The sequence below is a fragment of the Herpailurus yagouaroundi genome, unplaced genomic scaffold (assembly GCF_014898765.1).
Source record: "Herpailurus yagouaroundi ecotype Mexico unplaced genomic scaffold, PumYag 483, whole genome shotgun sequence".
In the NCBI taxonomy this organism is placed as follows: domain Eukaryota; kingdom Metazoa; phylum Chordata; class Mammalia; order Carnivora; family Felidae; genus Herpailurus; species Herpailurus yagouaroundi.
In genome coordinates this window covers 2,413,959-2,429,245 of record NW_024412700.1, presented here as the reverse complement: position 1 = coordinate 2,429,245, position 15,287 = coordinate 2,413,959, and the positions used below count along the sequence as shown (strand labels likewise).

Below are 15,287 nucleotides of genomic sequence, written 5' to 3'. Positions count from 1 at the left end.
CTCCTTCCCGTGATAGCCCTCTTCCCACCTTCCTCTGCCTTGCTTTCTGAAGGACAATCCCCCCTAACCATCGCTGTGACCGTTCCTCTCTGATTCTGTAGCTCCCCCATGACTGTGATCTGGGAGAAGAGGGTTTCAGTCTTTGTCCGCAGAGACTTCTGTAAGTACCTCACTGAGTCCACAGTTGTTTTTTATCCCTTAAATTCGAACTGAATCCCTCGTCCAGGGAACTAATCTCCAGGAAAAAAGTCCCCTTCTAGTTTATTTGCAGGGTGGTCCTGAAACAATTCTAAGCACTTGAAGATTTTGGGTCACAGAGAGGCTTTGGGAATGCATTAACTGTCATTAGCACTGTTAAGGCAACAGCCAAATTTTTAAATTTGCATAAGAGCATTTTAACATCATCTCCTTTATATGTGCTAAAGAAGAAGGGGGGGCGAGCCTTTGTAGTAGGCTTTAGAATAGAGTCTTATCTGCAGTAATTAACATTTCCTAGATGTCTAAGAAAATGAATCATTTTAAGTAATCGTAGCTAAAAATAAACTTTAGAACAAAGTGGGAAAATACCCAATTTCTCTTTAATAACCAAAGTCAAAAATGAAAGCCATCGCGGGGCGCCTGGGTGGCGCAGTCGGTTAAGCGTCCTACTTCAGCCAGGTCACGATCTCGCGGTCCGTGAGTTCGAGCCCCACGTCGGGCTCTAGGCTCATGGCTCCGAGCCTGGAGCCTGTTTCTGATTCTGTGTGTCTCCCTCTCTCGCTGCCCCTCCCCCGTTCATGCTCTGTCTCTCCCCGTCCCAAAAATAAATAAACGTTGAAAAAGAAAAATTAAAAAAAAAAAAAAAAAAAACCTCTCCTTTAACCCGGGCGCCCCCCCCCCCCGCCCCACCATGTGGGCACCCTGTCGTGAATCAATTTACAATGAAACTGGGAAGGAAGATTATTTGCGGTGACAGCTCACAGACTCGCTCGCTCCCAATACGCAAGCCACACCGAAGGCTGAAAAGAAAAGATGGGAATTGTGTGGCGTGAGCCCAGATACAAATTAAGTGTCCCCACGGAACAGAAGAAAGAGACCCTCTCCTCCTTTTCTTTCAGAATTTCCTTCTCTGTCCTTTTCAAATCTTGCTTGTATGGAAATGCTTTTAATGGCTAAATGCCTCTGGCCAGTGTCTCCACTCAGAAATGCCGCCTCAAGGACCCAGGAGCTGAATCTCTGAAAAGTGATCCTGGAGAAAGATCCGCCTCACCTCCCCGGTCTCGGGGAGACATGGGCCTAACCCCGGGGCTCCAGGCGGCAAACGCGACCCGACAGGAGTGGCCCCATCTGTGGCTACACGGAGGAGAGATTTCTGTCTTCGCAGGGGGGCTGAATGTTTATTCAATAATAAAATGAATTTCTGTCTCTTCTGCCTCTGTGATGAGGTCGTCTCGGTTGGGAGGAGAGTTTGCTTTTCATTGTATTTCCCCACCCGGGGCTTTGCCGTGTACCCGGCGGTCCGGGCAGTCAGCGAGGAAGGCTGTCCAAGGCCCGCTGGCCTGGCCGCTCTGAGCCCGGTCAGCCGGCCAGAGCCCCTGGGCACGCTGCTGGCTGCTGGCTCTCTGAGACACGAGCGCAGAAATTGAGAGGATGCCACTTAGAAAGGTTTCTAGCAATTTTCACGGAGCAACTGTACAGCTTCGGATCTCGGAATACAAAATTTGGGTCTGCATGCTGTAAATCTTCTAGCTTTCTCATTTTTTTCATTTCTGTCGCATTTTACAAAAGTCCTGATCCATAATGGAACGGAATTGAAAACAAAAAAACAAAACCAAGCAAATCAAAACCAATGCCCCTTCCCCAGTCTGAGGGCTGGAAAATTTAGAAGCAGACTGTAGCATGCGCCAGGACCAGCCGTTCGAGTCTGCGGCCGCGTCCCCCCGACCCCCGTCTGGGTTCCTGGCTCGGCAGGTCCGGGTGGGGCACATTTCTTTCCCAGGCGATGCCACCTTGTTCACGCTGCTGGTCTAGGCACCGCATTCTGAGAACCACCCTCCAGAGAGTGTTTCAAAGTCCGGATGCCTCTGGCTCACCCCCCACCCTCTAAACAATAAACAGTAAAAACAAAACAAAAAAAAATCCAAGACTGAGGTGGGCCAATTTTTGAAGGAAATCTGCAGAGACCTTGGCATTTGCCACCTAGTTTGACAAGGTGACCAACGGGGGGGCGTCCTGCTCTTTCCAGAAACCAGGCAACTCTTCACTGGCTTTGTCAGCAGCAGGCCTCTCAACCCAAACATCTTGGCTAGGAAAACATTCCGGAAAAGGACAAGCAAGCAAGCAAGCAAAGAGCGGACGGAGGGAGGGGACAGCGGACCCGCTTGGTCGGCCCCCTCCGGACGCGCGAACGTCGAGGAAGATTTCTTCCAGGCTGAGGCTCTGGTGGGAGGGGAGGCTGGAGGGGACAGCCCTGTCCCGGGAGCTTGGCACCCAAGTTCCCACAAGGGTGGCGCACCACAGTCGGCAGGCGGGAATGCCGGGCTGGCTGAGGGCATCAGAGGAAGAAGCGGCAGCCACGGGAGAGGACGCCTCTTTCCCTTCGCCCTTGAGCTTCTGTGCCCGGGACCTGTGGGCGCCCGCGGAGTCCCGGCGCCTTCTCTCCGCATCTCCTTCTTCTAAGTGATCGTGAATCAGCACCCAGGTTTCACGAAGCCAGCTCTGCAGAACGCGAGGAACCGCGCAGGTGTCTGAGCTGAATGCACACGCAGGTCGGTGGCCCCCACGTCGGAGGCCACCGCGCACCCGGGAGTCAGGGGCCCCGGATTCTTGCAGAGACCAGAGCGGGTTGCACCCCAGCCTGACCGCCGATCACACCGCGGTGGTGGAGGGCCCCCGGCGCGCTCGCTGAGGACAGCGCGGATGGTGCGTCCTTCCTCCCAGGGTCGGCGGACAGTCCTCCCCCAAGGCCCTGCTACCATTTTCCAACCTGCTTCTACTTCCTGGGTAGACCCACTCTGCGCTCCACCGCTCGCGGTGTCTTCCCCTCCGGCTGCCGGCCCCGGCCACCTCCTTCCTGGCCCGCCCAGCTTTTGGAGACCACAGGCGTTCTCCTCCATGCTGCCGTGTTCCACCAGCTGGCCCGGGGCTCCCCAGAGCAGCTTTTGTAACTACCGCCGGGTCTGTGCGCACAACCGGCCTCTAGCGACGTGGCCTTTCCACGTCCAGTGGCCGCCCGGAAAACAGTGCCCTGTGCCACCACATGGCACGGTGTGCTCGCCCACCACACGCAGAATACATTTTAAAATCCGTCTGCGTGAACAACGCAGACAACAACAGATGCTGGCAAGGATGCGGAGAAAGTCTTGCACTGTCGGTGGGAATGCAAACTGGTGCAGCCGCTCTGGAAAACAGCGTGGAGGTTCCTCAAAACATTAAATACAGACCTACCCTCCGACCCAGCAACTGCACTACTGGGTATTTATCCATGGGATACAGGTGTGCTGTTCCAAAGGGACACATGCACCCCCATGTTTATAGCAGCGCTATCGACAATAGCCGAAGTATGGAAAGAGCCCAAATATCTATCCATCGATGGATGAATGGATAAAGAAGATATATGTGTGTGTGTGTGTGTGTGTGTGTGTGTGTGTGTGTGTGTGTGTGTGTATGGAATACCACTCAGTGATCGAAAGGAACGAAATCTTGCCATGCTCAACAATGTGGATGGAACTAGAATGTATTATGCTAAGCCAAACACGTCAGTCAGAGAAAGACAAATAGCGTATGATTTCACTCATGTGTGGAATTTAAGAAACACAACAGATGAGCATATGGGGAAGGGAAGGAAAAATAAAAGGAAAACAGAGAGAGAGAGGTAAACCCTAAGAGGCTCTTAAACACAGAAACAGACTGAGGGTTGCTGGCAGGGTGCTGGGTGGGGGGAGGGGCTCAATGGGTGACGGGCACAAGGGGCGATGGGCACTAAGGAGGACACATGCGGGGATGAGCAATCCCTGGGTTCTACTCCTGAGGCCGGGACTACACTGTATGTTAGGCAACTTGAGGTTAAATAAAAAATAAATTAAAAGTAAAAAATAGGAAAATCTGTCTCCAAGCACTGTGAAAGGCAACACAGGTACAGCAAAATGCACCCAATATGAACATACAGACATAGAAACCATCGTTTTGAAGCAGCCTGTGTAAACTCTGGGCAAGCATCTGACCCCTCCCCACACTCCAGAAGCCCCCACATGCCTCCCTGCCCCCACACGGTCCCCCTCCCCCAGTAACGGTACTGTGATTTGCACCATCAGAATTCCCTTAGTTTTTCTAAACGTGCTATCCCATCAACCAAGGACTCTACCTCAGTATCCCTCAGTATGACATTTCAGCTTTACCTGTGCTGAACCCTATATAAACGTAACCATATTGGGCGCCTGGGTGGCTCGGTTGGTTGAGCATCCGACTTCGGCCCAGGTCATGATCTGGCGGTTTGTGGGTCCGAGCCCCGCGTCGGGCTCTGTGCTGACGGCTCAGAGCCTGGAGACTGCTTTGAATTCTGCGTTTCCCTCTCTCTCTCTCTCTCTCTCTCTCTCTCTCTCTGCCCCTCTTCCTCTCCCGCTCTGTCTCCCTCTCAAAAACGAATAAACAAACAAACCAAAAAAGGCAACCATACAGTCTCCTTTCCATCCTGGTTTCTTGTACTCAGTTCAGTGCTGTGTTTGAGAAGGTCCCTGTGTCTTTGAACATCGTGCCCCTTCGCTCCTGCCACTGTCTGGTACCTCGTTATATAAACACACCGACAGCCATGCGTCCTACTGTTGATGGGGATTTGACCGGCTTTCAGTTTGAAGCTCTAAACCTTCCTGTACGTGTCCCTTGGGGCACGTCTGCACGATTTCTTGTGGGCATGCACCTCGCAGTGTGATTCCGGGTGACATCATCGACGTCAGCAGCTGCAAGTTGTAGCCCTCCCCACGATCTGTGTGCAGGGCTCTCACTGTTTCACGTCTTCGCCAAAATTTAGTGTTACAAATCTCTAAAAAATGGTAGACTTCTCTGGGCACCTGGGTGGGTCAGTGGGTTAAGCATCTGACTCTTGATTTCAGCTCAGATCGTGATCCGGTGGTTGCGAGATCGAGCCCCTGGTTGGGCTCCGTGCTGACGGCGTGGAGCCTGCTTGGGATTGAGCCTCTCCCTCTCTCTCTCTGTGCCTCACTCCTTCACGTGCGCTCTCTCTCCTCTCTCCTTCTCTCTCCCTTTCAAAACAAATAAACTTATGAAAAAAAATTTTTTTTAATGTTGGATTTTTGCATCGGGTGTCTTCTCACTGTGATTTCAATTTGCCTTTCCCTAGTTACGCTAACGTAGTTGAGGGGCTCAGTGCATTTCTGTAAAAGCCCCCTGGGCCCAGAAAAGCACTGTCCCGGGGATGGAGGGTCCTATCAGGCTGATGCTGTCGTGAGGACCAGACTGCCCTACTCTAGAGTTCCCAAGAAAGCCGATGTCTCTGCAGGTGGCTGGATCAGGGCTGCCCTGTGGCTTGCGTGGCCAACGAGGGGACAGGTGGCTTTCACTTCCTGATGTTGCTGTTAACAGGCTCCTTTTCCCTCTTGTACAAGAAGGTCCTAGGACACAGACAACCTTTTGTCGGGGGTGTCCTGTTTTTCTCAAGGGGACAAAAAGGTGAATTACAAGTAGTCGGAGCCTCTTGCTTCCAGGTGGGGCTGAACCACTCCATCCAGATCAAACAGAAAGACAGAAACCTTAGAAGGGAACACCTTCTGTCAGCTAGACAGAAATAATACTTGCTTTGCAAAAGGCTCGTTGCTGTCATATTGTTGTCCTAGAGTTTTGCAGGATTGCTCCTTCCTTTTCCGGAAGCAAACCAGAGTCGGCGGTGAGTGTCACAGCCTTCCACCGGTAACCCTCAGCCTTCCCTCCCTGGAGATTTTCATAAAAGATTATGCTCCACTCTGAAAAGAGCCTGCGTGTGTTGAATATACCCCAGATTTACTCACAGCTCTGCAAGTTAATCTTTAACCTTTGCCCATGGCGTCCTTAAACAGGAGAAGAAGAAATAACAATAAAATCGGAAGGAACATGTGGAAGCCTGTGAAATTGCAAGAGATGGCAAGGGTTGGATAAAGAGGTGTCTCTACCTGCTAAATGCACGGTTACTTGGATCACGCTTTTAAGTAAGTTGAAGGAAATAGACTTTTCCTGGGAAGGGGCCCACGTGACAGCCGCCTGAACTTCTCAGAGACGCTGGCTTGTCCTGTGAAGCAGGAGTTAACCGACTTTATGTAGTTTAAATTTTTTTTTCCGACGTTTATTTATTTTTGGGACAGAGAGAGACAGAGCATGAATGGGGGAGGGGCAGCGAGAGAGGGAGACACAGAATCGGAAACAGTCTCCAGGCTCTGAGCCATCAGCCCAGAGCCCGACGCGGGGCTCGAACTCACGGACCGCGAGATCGTGACCTGGCTGAAGTCGGACGCTTAACCGACTGCGCCACCCAGGCGCCCCAACTTTATGTAGTTTAAAGGTTTAGCGCCAGGACTGCGGGAAGTCACGTGAAGGCAGGTTTCGTGGAACCATAAACAACACCATTCCAGCAAATAGAACCTGTCAACAAAGGCAGAAGTTTCCAGTCCCTGGATGTGTTCCAGAAAGGGCTGGAAATCCTACAAGGAGATGTCATTCTCGATGATCTCCAGGCCCTCTCCCGTCTTCTGGGCTCTGGGTTTCTTTCCACTTGTGGCGGGGAAGAAGGTTTCTGAAGGTCGGCTGCTAAGTCCTCCCCATCCTACTCAACGATCTTGCCGTGTCTTGATTCTTTCAGCCACGAAACAGAAATATCTGTCCTGGGGCACAACAGGTTGTGCTACTATAATAAAATAGAGTATGTGAAATTACTTAATAATCTGCAAACTGTAAGTTATCGGTTAGGTTTGAAACAGGAAGCGTGGGATCTTAAAAACATATGCACAGTTTAGAGTCCTAGAAGAGGAGCAAAAAAAAAAAAATCCTCTTATAAAGAAGTCTTCCCAGGATTTGATTTGATCTGATAACCAGAAATTTCTGGGGAACTAGTATTTAACCAGAAAAATATTTGGTTTTCTGTTGTAGGTAATTATAGTTTTATACAATGTGTTAATTCTTTGTGTGTGTGTGCGTGTGTGTGTGTGTGTGTGTGCGCACATGCCTGAGAATGAAGAATTTAGTCTGTAACGGAGCCCTTTTTGTAAGAAGGAGAGATTTGGGGCCTGAAGTTCATTAACTCTCATTTCTCAAAAACATAGGATAAGAAGGTTTAGGAAGTTGAGCTGAATGTGCCCAGAGTCAAGGATGTACCCAGAAACTACACACTGGCTTCAGGCGCTGTAATCATACATGACTGCTGGTCTCCTCTACCCAAGTTCAAAGCTGGGTTCCCAGTAGTAAGGGTTTTACTACGCGTTGTTCATACACAGCCAGAATCATAAAACGAGGGGCATTCGTCTGGTAGGCTGGACAACAGAGAGAGGAAAATCTTACTTTTCAAGTACCATTACCGTGAAGAAAACATGATCAGCCTTGGGTCCCTCCCACGCAAGACCCCATCACACCCCACGCACAGCTGATGCCCTATCCAGGCAGGTCTCTCGGCCGGCCCAGCTTGTCAGAGATTCCCTTCTGTTTTCACAGATAAGTAACACCAAACTGGAAACCAGAACATCCTTGGCGAGGCTGTTTATTACCGCGTGGTTATGTTCTCTTAATAGCTAAGGAAGTCAGGCGATCAAAGTGACTGTGCCCGCAGAAGTTCTCATCCAACAAATCCACGGCCCTGCCTCCGAGCTCTGGAAGCATTTCCACCTGAGAAACATGTGTCGCACACGCGTGGGCACAGACGTACCCGTGCAGGCACGCACGCCGCATTCCGCCTGAGCGGTCAAGGCTTATGGATGCCTGCTGTGGACTTTGTGACTTATGGGCACACGTTTCTGCTATCTATTGTCTTTGTGTACAAACAGCGACAGACACACTGCGAGAGTGACGAGTGAGCTGAGCTGGAAGGCGCCAGGGAAGTCGGTGCTGAAGAAATTACAACGCCGACAAAATGTCTGTTCCGGCGCGGACGGGTACTTCTCAAGCACGTCCTCGGGTCAGCGTGTGGAGGAGACAGGGCTCCCCTGGCTGGGAAGAGGGAGCAGAAAGGGACTTGAGGGATAATCAGTCTCTTCACATTCCCTCATCTTACGCGGGAGGACGCGGAGGTCCAGGGAGCTGCCTGCAAAGGACACTCGGAGAGTGGCTGGAAAATTCTAGAATTCCACCTGCTGGTCCAGGAGTTACGCGCTGTTACCCACCGTGTTCTACTTGCTCAATTTGGTTTGAGATACACTTTCAGGTAGATCACAGACAAGTAATAGAGTATCCTGCGGTGAAAAGGACTGCTATCTGTGGGCGGGAATCAAAGGGAGCTTCCTGGGCATCCTGCTTCTGCCCCAACCCCAGGTGAGAAACGGAAAACCAAGACACAGCACGTCCCCTCAGCTTTTCCCCTGGGGACTCTGCTTTTACTCCTTCTCCTCACGTGTCACTCCACCCCCAGCTTCCCATTCATCTTGCTTGCTCCACAACCCAATCAATACACCAGACTTGACTGTGCCCTTCCGCGAACCAAAATGGCTCCCTATAAATGGTGGCATTAATTCCTTAGACGCCATTGACCCTGTTTATTTTAAAAATTCACATTCCATCCAGTGGCTCTCCATCTTGGCTGCCCAACAGAAGCACTATTGAACATATCGACACCCAGGGTGCAAAGCAGAGCAACGACATCGGCTCACCCCGTGAGCATGTGCATGCGTGTGCACGGGGGTGTGGAAAGCCCAAAGCTATTCTTCAATCATCACTAAGTCTCCTCTGGTGATGCAACCATTCAGCAAGGTTGAGAACCTCTGCCTGCCCTCAAACAACCATTCTCAACTCTGCCAGCCCACTGGACCACCTGATGTCCTTGGCTTTGTCAAAACCACCCTGAGGATTACATCATCCAGCCGATGCTAAGACCTATGGACCCACGTGGATTTTCAGACCTTCCTTCCACCTCTTGAATGAACCCCCTTCCCTATCCTCACAGGAAGCCACAAAGGAAAAGGGAATCCTGACTGCTTTTTATCTACCTCTATACTCTTGGCTCAGGGCGTACTACAAGGTCTGGGACACGCTCTTTCTTGAGTTCTAAAACGCGGTCCTATTAATCAAAGAAAACCAGCTTCTATAACCAAAAGAGGTCACAAAAATTCTCATCACCAAATTTAAAGTAATGGAAGGAAAAGGAAAAAATTTATTTCCCTCCCCACAAAAAGGATTCCGATATTGTAATTTATAACTAATATATATAGTTAACCCTTGAACAACGTGGGGGTCAGGAGGTCTGACCTCCTGTGCTAGCAACTACCTACATATAATCTTGGACTCCCCCAGCAACTTAACTACTAAGAGTCTACTTCTGACCAGGAGCCTTACTGGTAACACAGTCGGTTAACACGTATTTCGTACATCCGTTATTCCCTGTATTCTTACAATAAAGTAAGCTAAAGAAAATGTTATTAAGAAAATCATAAGGAAGGGAAAATACATTTACATACTCTGCTGTAGTTATCCAAAAAAAGTCCGAGTATACATGCGCCCGTGCAGCTCAAACCCAAGTTCCTCAAGGGTCCACGGGAGTTTGGTCTGCTTACAGGACTCAGGGCTCCCAAAACCCTTGCAATGTCCTGAGTAATAACAGCAATGGCAGCAACTTTTGTCCTAATACTGGCTCTTTTGTTCTCAGTTCCTGAAATCTCTTTAGAGCCATAAATGGGAAATGGGTGTGTTGTTATTCAGAACCAGCCCTTTTCACTACCCCTGAGTTTCTGTTTCTATTCATCACAAAGGATGTCGAAGGACACCAATGGAGAGCCAGGTGAAGAGACACAGAGGACAAGGTCTGCAGGGGTCCCACACAGAAGCTTTGGTCTTTAGGAAGTCCCCTAAGGATGGGGGCTGCTTGCCAGGGAAGTTAACCATGTGATAAGAAGGTTGGAATTTTCAGTCCCACCCCAACCTCTGGGCAAGGGAGAGGAGCTAGAGATCAAATCAATCACCAATGACCAATAATCTAATCAATCGTGCCTCTGTAATGGAGCCTTCCTAAAACCCCCAAGGATGGGGCTTGGAAAACTTCCAAGACGGTGAACCAGAACGCGGCCAAGGTGGCGGCACCCCAAACTCCATGGGGACAGAAGCTCCTGTGTTTGAGACCCTCCCAAACCTTGCCCTCTGTGACTCTTGATCTGGCTGCGCATTCACTTCCTTCCACATGCTTTGTAAAAAACCAGGGATCTAGTACATGAGCCGGTGTCCTGAGTTCTGGGAGGGCCTCCACCAAATTAATGGAACCCAACCAAGGAGGCCGTCCTGGGAACCTGTGACTTCTTCCCAATCTGTCAGAAGCACCTGAACTCCACATTAGTGTCTGAAGTGGGGGCAGGCTTCTGGGACTGAGCCCTCAACCTGTGGGATGTGTGGGATGCTCTCTCCAGCCAGCAGTGTTGGAACTGAACTGGATTACAGGACATCCAGCTGGTGTCAGAGAATGGCTTGCTTTATGGTGCTTTAAAAAGCACATACGTTAACCCCTAAAGTGAGCATGAGTTTCAATTTTATTGTAGCTGTATGTGGAAAATACCATACACATGGAATTCTTTCTTGTGTTACCTGATGCGTTAGAACTTGAAGGAGTTCTTAAAAGTCAAAGAAAACAAATGTATGGCTAAAATCAGGGTCCTTCCTCACAAAAGCAGTCTATGCCAAGCGTAGACATGAGCCCCGGTCTGTGCATTTAACACATACACCTGCTTGAGTCCCGCTGTGCACAGCAACTGACCACAGATGATCAACAGAGGCTAATACCTGGAAATGCACCACCTCTTGGCAATAATAACACAGGATGTTCAAAGTGCCAAAGATGAACGAGTTCTGAGGATTGTCATTGGCATGAGGACAGGACACAGGACAGAGAAATGACTGAGGTACAGCAACGGCCTGCCTAGTATATTTACACATCTCAATGCAAAGTCCCTGCACAGGGAGAGGCCGGCCCTCTGCAAGAGAGTTTTGTTTACGGTATTTCGAATACGACACCCTGAGCTGACCACCCCTTTCTGGGTTTGGGGACTTCTCCCTGGAAATTTCATCAACTTATGTTGATGTGTAAAGTCTTTCCAATCCAGTAAGTCCTCGAAGAGGGGTGCGGGAAATGGACCCTTGTTCCACTCTGTTTTCCTGCACGGGGGATTCATCGAGATTTCCGGAGGAGCTCAGTTACAAGGTTGATTGTTTTAGGAAGGGGTGCCTAAATGTCACCAGGGTGCCAATTCCTCTAAGGAAGCAGGAGCAGTGGTCCCAATCACCCCCCAACAGAGGAGAACCTCTGCATTACTCAAGGCTGTACCCTTGAAAGTCACGTTACAAAGGTGCATGGCGGTTCCCAAGAAGGGCTCAGCACTGGGGGTCTGTGTCCCACACAAATCCCTGTAATTTACCTATAAACCTCAAAGAGCTTCCTCTGCTCACCTGGGCTCATTACAAGTAGAGCATCGCATCGACGGTGAAAGGTCACCGTGCTTAACCTAATCAACAGGCGAGCCACTCGAAGGGTCTGGAAATAAGCTCTTACTTCAGGTGGTTCCCATCTAGGGTTTTTATTCAACACAGGAAGGGGACGGCAAGGTCCGAAAAGACACTCTGCTCATAACATCACAGATGCCTCCAGTCAGTGACCAAAGCCCTCAAATCAGTTCCAGCGGCCACGGGAAAAAGAGTGGCATTCCCTCTCCAGGGAGCGAATTCCCAGACTGCCACTTTCATTCATAACCAAAAGCAACCAACCACGAGATTCTCAAGTGTCCCTGTGACCCACAGACCTCTCATCCTCTCCATCCAGTTTCTGAACCTTCACTGACACAAGCCTGGTCACCAGGGGCCCACCTCACCATCATTAGCCCGCCACCTACAGGAAGAGCCACCAGCCTGCCAAGGAAAGACGTGCCCCACAGGGCACGGGGCACAGGGCAGTCCCCGAGGCTTTTGCTTTTAACCAATCCTTTCTGAGTCTCCGCTGAGCACCTCCGTGTCTGGGAAATGCTCACAGGGACAAAACAGAATTTAGCATATGAAGTACTATCCTCCTGATAGTAAAATTTTCTATCGATCTTAGAACCTATCACAAGAGGACGTGCTTCTCCAAAAGAACCTGTCTGATTGACACAGCAGGTAAATAAGTACGACATCAGTGTATTAATAAGAAAGGAAGGCTGAGCTGAGAACCCATGTGAGTCACCCTGCCCCCCCAGATTTTCAAATGGAGACCTTGTGAAAATACGGTTATTTTTAAAAATAACTTTTGTTCTGGGAGAATGGGATTTTTGACAATATTAGAAATAAAGTTGGGGCGCCTGAGTGGCTCAGTCAGTTAAGCGTCCGACTTCAGCTCAGGTCATGATCGGTTCGTGGGTTCGAGCCCCGTGTTGGGCTCTGTGCTGACGGCTCAGAGCCTGGAGCCTGCTTCAGATTCTCTCTCTCTCTCTCTCTCTCTCTCTCTCTCTCTCTGCCCCTCCCCCACTCATGCTCTGTCCCTCAAAAATAAATATTTTTTTAAAAAGGAAATAAAGCTTATGAAGCTGGCTCTTTTCAAAAAATTAAAACAGAACCCAAGAGGTGGTTTCCACCTATGTTATCCCTTTCACTCGTTTATTAACCCAAATGAGATCAGATGGTATACTGGTAAGTTTGCCTTCTCTAATCACCTGTCAGCAGGAATCGCCCTCCAAAGCAGCGTATGAGGAACAAAGCATTCAGTCAGATTTCAACGAGGGTGCCCTTGTCTCTGGCCCCCGATGGCCACACCATGGAGCATGGGAAAGGGGCTGTAGCGATCAACCGTTTACATATCCGGCTGCAGCCGCAGGAGGTGCGGCTCTGACCCTGTTACGGGTACCCAATGTCTCCCTCTCCAGTATCGGATCTCACGGGTGCGTCCAGAGAGCCGGGAGGGCTCCAAACTGAGGTGCAGGGTGTGGGCGTGGGTGTGGGTGGGCATCCGCGAGCACGTCCACGCACGACTCTGCAGGATGCAAAATGCTCTTCTCTCCCATCACAGACGTGTGGCAGCTTCCCCCGTCGGCGCCAGGCGTGATTCACCCTGTCCCCATCCGGGATGGAAAATAGCACCTGAATCTCAATCAAGCTGCCAGCGAGAAGAGTTTGCCTGTCATGCAGTCCAAGCCAGGCTGTGCTCAGCGAGTCTTCCAAAATGACTGATGAAGAATTAAGGATCAGGAAGTCCCCAGATAACCACTTAAGTGAGGGAGTGATCACTCCATTAAAGCTGCGTGGATGTAGCTGGAACAGGAAATTTCAAAAAAAATAAAAAGGTACGAACCAGACCACAGGGTAATGATTGCCAATGTAAGAATCGACAGGGCGATGGAAAGCCGATGAAGCCTGGATCTCCTTTTCTCCTAGGCCAACGACGAGCCTACAAACACGCCTGGTGGCCACACAATTTGCTAGGCTCGGTTCTACTTGTTCTAACTGTGCTTATTAGCAACAGACACAGAGGACGGTGTGCGGTGAGTGCACGGACCGTCCTTGCTCAGAGCAGGAGGGAAACATGCCTTTAATTCTTCATCTTCCCAAGTAAACCCAGAAGGGGCAAAGCGGGAGGGAAGACTTGAAACGTTTTTCAGACGGAACACAAAGATGCTGCTATGTCTCCACATCCCACCTAAGTCATGACAAGGGGCACCTGTTTGACAGCAGATGTAGGTAACCAATCAATAATCTCTCACTGTATTATCAATATAATTCGTTCAAATTCCTGCTTTCGCCTCCGTCCTAAATGTGAAGGTGTTACTAGCACATTCGGGCAGAATGTCAAAGGGGAATTATGGGTGCAGGTGGGAATTCAGTTGGAAAACATTATTCCAAACACGTTTCTGCCCCGTTTATACAAAAAAAAAAAAAATTATGCTGAACAACACAATGGCTGAAAAGAGAAGAGAAAATTGGGGAAACGGATGTATTTTCACAAACAAGCAATTAGGTCAGTCAGCCCCGGAACCCACAAACCGACAAAGGCCCTCAAAGGAAGGGCTTGTCATTTGGGGGTGGGGGTACGGGGGGTCCTGCAAAATAGCCCCTTCCATGCAGTCACTGCCTCCCAGAGCTGTCGCAGATGACGTGGTGCACACCTCGGGCCAGAAGTCAAGTTCTGCACAGACCTCAGCCGGGCAACAGGTGTCTTGCTGTGGGTGTGGTTAAGCCAGCCGGATATTTGTTCAATTCGAATAAATGTTTCATTCCTTGTCTCTTTTTGTTTAAACCAAGACCTCAACACGGATCCCTGACTGGGGTTGCCCCAAACACACCTCCGGCCACCCGCCCCTCCCCCCATCACCCGCCCCCCCAGCCCACCTCATCGACAACTCCAGACCTAGCGCCGGAAAAAATTCCTGCATCTCCAGCGGTGCCCTCAGAAGTAACACGCCAGTCCCCGTCGCGTGGTCCCTCTCTCGCAAAACAAGTACCGGCGAGTGAGGCAAAAATAGAGCCCCTCCTTCTGATCATCCTCCACCAAGACCGCAAGGGTTAAAGCATCACCCAAATAAATACGCACAGGCACACACACACAATTTCCACGGAACAAGATGGCAACCTCCTCGTCCTCGCCAGGAGGTTCCAGCGCCCTGACCCCTCGGCCCCACGCCCGGGGCGCAGGGGCCGCGGGGCGCGCGGGGCGCAGGGCAGTGGAGGGGGAAGGGGGGAAAGGCTCGCTGGGAGGCGGAACGCCGGGGTCCTCGAGTTGGTAAAGTTGTCCACGCTAAGCTGGCCCCCGGCCCTGCATCCCTGAGCCGCCCCCCCCCACACCCCGTCCACAGGGGTCTCGGGGCGCACGGGAACCCTCGGGGACGCCGTGCCATGACCACGCTCGCTGGCACAGTCGGCCCGGGGCGAGGGGGGAGCAGGGCCCCGCCGGCCGGGTGGTGGCGGTGGCGGCGGCCGGAGCAGAGCGAGCGGCGCCGCCCCGAGTGCCAGAGGTTCGCCAACCCCAACAGGTCTCGAGCTCCGGGGACTCGCAGCCCCGAGGCCGCGCGGGCATCAGGGCCCTGGTCCTCACGGCCGCGGCGACCAGCCCGGGTGGGGGGGGGGGTCTGCTTGGAAGTCTGACCGCCGCCCCTCCTCGCCTCGCACACCAGCCCCGGCCCCCC

At 51.1% G+C, this 15,287-nt stretch overlaps 1 protein-coding gene and 1 long non-coding RNA gene across 2 annotated transcripts in view; one reads left to right on the top strand and one right to left on the bottom strand.

The window, feature by feature from the left end:
- The window catches only part of LOC121022931 (uncharacterized), a 4,675-nt gene extending 1,331 nt beyond the window's left edge, over positions 1-3,344 (top strand). Inside the window, exons 2-3 of the long non-coding RNA XR_005787177.1 lie at positions 102-160; positions 1,170-3,344. This is a non-coding gene — a long non-coding RNA (uncharacterized LOC121022931). The remainder of the gene's footprint in view (positions 1-101; positions 161-1,169) is intronic.
- Positions 1-15,287, bottom strand: part of DPP6 (dipeptidyl peptidase like 6) — a 941,878-nt gene that overhangs the window by 839,319 nt on the left and 87,272 nt on the right. The window lies entirely within an intron of this gene.